Source organism: Sus scrofa, chromosome 2 (genome assembly GCF_000003025.6).
Source record: "Sus scrofa isolate TJ Tabasco breed Duroc chromosome 2, Sscrofa11.1, whole genome shotgun sequence".
NCBI lineage: Eukaryota > Metazoa > Chordata > Mammalia > Artiodactyla > Suidae > Sus > Sus scrofa.
The window spans coordinates 118,175,038-118,181,037 of record NC_010444.4 but is presented as its reverse complement, the minus strand read 5'-3'; the positions used below and the strand labels follow the sequence as shown (position 1 = coordinate 118,181,037).

General features: G+C 42.6%; 1 pseudogene; it reads right to left on the bottom strand.

The window, feature by feature from the left end:
- Positions 2,892-5,510, bottom strand: LOC110259439 (annotated as a pseudogene).

Sequence of the window (6,000 nt, the reverse complement as noted above, 5' to 3'; positions counted from 1 at the left end):
GAACTCCCAGTCAAAGTTTTGAGTTTGAGTTATACACAAATATCTTAATACCATAAACCTTCCACCCTCTGTTGATCGATGTAAGTAGCCTGGGAAGGTATTCAAATTTGCAGTCAGTTAATTCTTCCTTGGGATTTATTTTCCACTCGGCTCTCTCAAGTCTCTTCCCTGCATCTGTTTAGTTTTCAATTCAGCCAGGGAGGTCTGAAGAGCGATCTCACTTCCAGGATCTCTCCATTAAGTTTCTGAATGGTCAACACTCACCCCAATAAGAATTGCAACCTCAGCTCAACAAAGCGAATGGTTTTTCCTGTTCTCAATCAAGCTGATAAAGCCACAGGTTTCAACCCTCATCTTCTGCCCCAAATCAAATCTACCCCAACTGGCAGCGAAGCTACCGATATTCCCATCCAGTCCCACATTCTTGCTGCATCAGCTGTTGAGGTGAATAAGGGGCGGGGGCTGGACAGACATGGGAGATGGTCTGATTTAGCAATAGTAATAATAATAATACAGAATGTCCAATTAAATTTGAAATTTAAATAAATACTGAGTATTTTTGTTGTTGTTGTCTTTTTAGGGCAGCACCTGCAGCATATGGAAGTTCCCAAGGCTAGGGGTCGAACTGAGCTGCAGCTGCCAGCCTATACCACAGCCATAGCAATGAGGGATCCAAGACAAGCCTGCAACCTACACCATAGTTTATGGCAACTTGGGATCCTTAACCCACTGAGCGAGGCCAGGGATCAAACCTAAGTCCTCATGGATACTGATTGGGTTCATTACCACTGAGCCACAATGGGAAATCAAATATTGAGTAATTTTAGCATAGGCATAATCCATGCAATATCTTAGACATACTTATACTAAAATAGTTATTTGTTGTTTATCCAAAGTTCAAATTTAACTGGACATTCCGTATCTTATCTAGCAACCCTAGAGTTATAGGAAGAACCTCACACAAGAGGGCCACAAAAGCCTGTTCTTCGTATGTGAAATTCTCTCATTATCAAGGATAAACCCTTCCCAATTTTTTGTCTGCTTTTGATCAATTTCTAGTGCCCCATAAATGGGTATTTTGGACAAAATTTTCTGTTTTGTACTTGTTTTGGCAGATAGGAATCACTACAGTTTTCATCCTGCCATAATTGAAAGCTGACCTACCTTAATTTGTAAGTATTAATGTTTTTAGAAAATTTTAGTTGGTCTCAGCTATGCTAAGAAATAAAGCAACCAAAATGTCAGTTCTCTTCATATGTGTATGCAAGTTTAAGGGTAGCATTCTTAGATCATTAAGACTGATCCACAGAGCAAATCCAAAGAAAAAGTCAACTGTAGAGAGTGTCACATTTCTTGTACAGTCAATTCCACTTTCCCACAGTGAGGCAGTCCTTCTGGATTCTTTGGCAGTGGTGGAAATCACTATCTGCAGTAGTGCACTTCCCGCCATCATGAAGTCTTGGGGAGGTGTGAGTTCAGTACCAGTGCAGTACTAGGCACTAAAGTAGGAACAGGCCAGTCCAAAGATGGTTCAGTGTACAAGGACTGTTGGGAACAATGACTAAACTTGAGCATCAGTCCTTTGATTCAGTTTTATCACTGAACAAGCAAACAAATAATGCAACAGTACATACGAGATCGAGAACTTATGATACTATGTATGGATGTAATTCCCTTGTTCCCCAAGAAGGTGCACCTGAGTTTTACTGTTTTCAGCAGTCTGCATGGAGCAAAAGATGCTGGCCTGGGATCCACAAGGGCCAAGAACTGCACATTCACCATATTTGTCTCATTTTAGACCTGGGAGCTTACATTGGAGGTAGCCAGGACACATGAGCACCAGCACTCATGGGTATACCTCAGTATCACGTGTCAAGTGAGCTAATTTCCAGGTTCAGGTTCAAAATGTATCACGCATGACAGTAACATAACACAGCTATTAGCACTGACCAATTTATGTAGCATGGATGCCATGTTTTATTGCCTGCTATGCCATTGGGATGCCAGATATTTCCATAGAGAAGGCTGGCAATGGACTTCCACAGTGGAAGACAGATTTTTGAGGTCAAACCAGGCTTCATCACTCATCATTTGTGCAGCTTTGACCTCTTTTGCCATAAAAGGAAATGCAAAGCATACCACAGGCCTTGAAGTCTCACTGAGAAGGTTTTTTCTAAAAATTAATCAATGGTTTCATTCCTTAAGCATTTCTCCATTTTGCCTCTATGTATCTCCAGCTTTTTCTTCCCATATCACTCAGAGTAGAATACTCTTAAAATTCCAGATCTGCTCGTTTTGCTCTCTTCACACATGGATCATGTCTCAGATCCTTAGTGCCAGGCTAAGCATATTGTTGGCAATAAGTAATAATACCTGGAGTTCCTATTGTGGTTAACGAATCCGACTAGGAACCATGAGGTTTCAGGTTCGATCCCTGGCCTTGCTCAGTGGGTTAAGGATCCAGCATTGCCATGAGCTGTGGTGAAGGTCAAAGACGCGGCTCGGATCCCGCGTTGCTGTGGCTCTGGCATAGGCCAGCGGCTACAGCTCTGGGAACCTCCATATGCTGCAGCAATGGCCCAAGAAATGAAAAAAAAAAAAAAAAAAAAAGATCTTCAGAAAAAAAAATAAGTAATAATACCTAACATTCAGTGAGCCCTTACAATATGCCAAGAATGGTGTTAAATCCTTCACATGCACTGACACATTTAATTTTTAAAACAAGCTATAAAAAATAGCATGGACTATTGTTATCTCAACTTTATTAAGGAAGAGGTTAGAAATAGAAAAAGCGACCTGTCCAAAATGACATAACTAGTAAATGCCAAAGCTGGATTTCAAGCCAGGTAATGGAGATCTAAACCATACTCTGACAATGATGTCCTAGTGCCTTTTTTTTTTTAAGTGAAGACTTTTACATTTAGAATTAGCCAGCTGGACTCAGTGATGCCAATTTTGTTAGCAACATCCAAAGCATCATAGTCAAGAGCCAGTTGAACATATGCCCTCTTCTCTCCATTAGGCCTGATCAGAGTGTTGACTTCAGCCACATCAATGTCATAGAGCTTCTTCACAGCCTCTTTAATCTGGTACTTGTTGACCTTGACATCCACAATGAACACAAGTGTGCTGTTGTCTTCTATCTTCTTCGTGGCTGACTCAGTGGTGAGGGGGAATTTGATAATGGTGTGGTGGTCAAGCTGGTTTCTCCTAGGGGTGCTCTTCCAAGGATATTTGGGCTGGCTCCTGGATATTTTAGGCCATCGGAAGGTGGGTGACGTCTGGATCTTCTTTTGCTGTGTGGCTGTGGATGCCTTTCAACACTGCTTTCTTGACCTTCAAAGCCTTTGCTTTGGCTTCAGCTTTGAGGTGGCAGGGGCTTCCTTCTTCACCTTCAGCACCACCTTCATGAAAAGGCTAATGCCTCGTTTTGAATGAAAGAAGTATCATGAAGAATGACTTTATAAAACAAACAGGTGAAATTCATTTCACTATCACTTTCCTCAGATCAAAGCAGTACCATATTTTGTACAAGCGCTTTTGTAAATGGAACAGTTCATTTAAATACCCCCAGTGGAAGGAAGGTTTAATTTATTCTCCTAGATAATTGTAAGAAGATTAAAAGTAGATGCACCAACTTGAAATAAAGCCCCTAGGAATAATAAAATTTAAATAGAAATAAATTAACATTTAGTTTCCTATTAAATGTTATATGGGTTTGCTAGCTAACATGTTCAAGAGTGTACTATTTCGGTTATATCCCTGCATTTCCTGGTTTCAAAAAACAAATTGCAGCAATTGGCACTAATTTGTTATATATATCAAGGCTTCTATTTTCCAACTAGATACAAATAACTTGAGTTTTTACAATCTTTTTAACATATAAATAAACTTCTTATACATTATCTCAATCTTCAAAACAATCCTATGAGATGGGCACTATAATTCTCATTTTAGGATGAACCAAACGACAAGCAGAGAGTTAAAGTGATGTTTCCTAAGTCGCACAGCTTTAAGTGGCAGAATACAGACTCAACCCTTGATCCAGGCTCCAAGCGTAATCCGTTTCCCATTGCCCCAAAGCTGGACAAAAAGAGAAACAGCTTTCACTCTATCATTTTACCCCAGATCAGCCCCACTGACTAACACTGAGGACTATTTGTAGTTAAGTTCAATGTTTGTTGCAGGGCCCGGTGGTAAGGCTGGTAAGAATCATGAAATATGAAACAGAGCCCATATTCAATTCATGGATCACTTGGCTCAGTGCACACAATTAGCACACAACACACGTTTGTTCAAGCAGAGAAAATAGAAAGGGGGTAACAATGAGAAGTGTGAGAAGGAGGCAGCTCAGAATGAGCAGGGGTCCTGGAAGGGCTATGGGTCTTCCGACAAGCAGAGTGGGAACTGGTCCTCTGTTCAGCAGGGCCACCAGCAGCATCCATCTGCAACAGCCTGGAGTCGCTCCCACAGTGAAGAGACTTCAAGTCACTGGGTCCAGTGGCCACCTTTCAAGTCTGCCCATAGAATGTGCCTGTTACACACCAGGGGGTCTGGCCTCTATCAGTTGCCCCTTCTGTCCAGTGACATCTTCCTACAGATGTTACCAAACAGGTTCCTTATCTAAAGGAACCCTCTAAATTTATTAGTTGCAGTCCTATATTGGATGTTTCAAAACAACTAGTGTGGAAGTACATTGGCCTCAGCAACTCCATCTTGAATTACTTCACACTGCTTGAATCTGTGAGTTTCACAAAGATAGGGAAGAATCACAACACTACAGAAATCACACCATAACCAAGAACCTTGTCTCTGAAGAGCCCAAATACTTTATGCTCCATTCCTCTCACCAGATGTTTCTAGAGCTGACAAAAGCAAAGACTGAAGTGTGGACAGCAGTCCTCTTCTCAGTCCTGATACCAACAACCCAACCAGCCCTCAGCTGTCTGACTCCCGGCGGCTCCACAGTCGAGCAACTTGCCCTGGGTTGAATGTGCCTTCAAGTCACAGAACAAAAAGTAAAACATTCAAAGAAACTTCCTTGTTTCCAAGGCTCTGGGGGAACTGAGCTATGTCTGGGAATCTATTTAATGCTGCAAAAAGAGCAAAGCAGAGGAAAGATCACAGAGGAGTAAGCAGACAAAGGGATCCATCTAGTGCTTCCACTCACTGTGGAGTAGCTTTGGGAAAAATCTCTAGACCTCCTCTAGGCCTCAGAGTCTTCATCTATTACAAAAGAGAGATGGCGTCTAGGTCAGGTGTCCACCACCCAGTGCTTGACAGATTCTGTCTAGCACCTGTTTTGTGACTCAGATTGACTGGAATTTAAGCCACTTCCATCCATCACATATCATCTGTGGCTGCTTCTGCACCACAAAGGCAGAACAGCATACTTGTAACAGATGCCATCTGGTCTGCAAAGCCTCAAACACTACCTGGCCCTTTACAGAAAAGGTCTGGCAACCCTGAGCTAGCTCATGCTCCAGCCTTTTCCTTCCAATCATAAGTCTCCAGTAATGACAAAAAAAAAAAAAAAAAAAACAACTACATTTGAATTCTGTAACAGTTGTTAAAAAGAGGAAGGTGTGTTCTTGGGCACATCAATTCTGAGGACTCTCTAAGAGACAGAAGGCAAGTGAGGGCAGAAGGAAATGAGGTGCTCTGGCCCTTAGTGCCCACAGCAAGGGACAGCCTTGGGAGGTGGGAGTGACTCCAGGGAAGGCCCAGCTTAAAGGAGCAGGACAGAGAGGATAAGGGTCCCTGGGCAGCTGGCAGTGTTGCTGGTTAGGAGCCCATGGCAGGAGCAAGGAGGTGAGTACACGAGTGACAGCAGTAGAACAGCGCCCCAGAAAAAGGAGGGGGATGGCCTTCTCAGGAGGAAAGCTGCTGGCCTACCTTACTCCCCAGGGCAGTCCTCCAGCCATTGTGGACAGGATGCATGGAGAGAAGAGGCATTCGCAGGGAAGAGAAGAGGAAATCTTAATCACAAGATGAACTCAG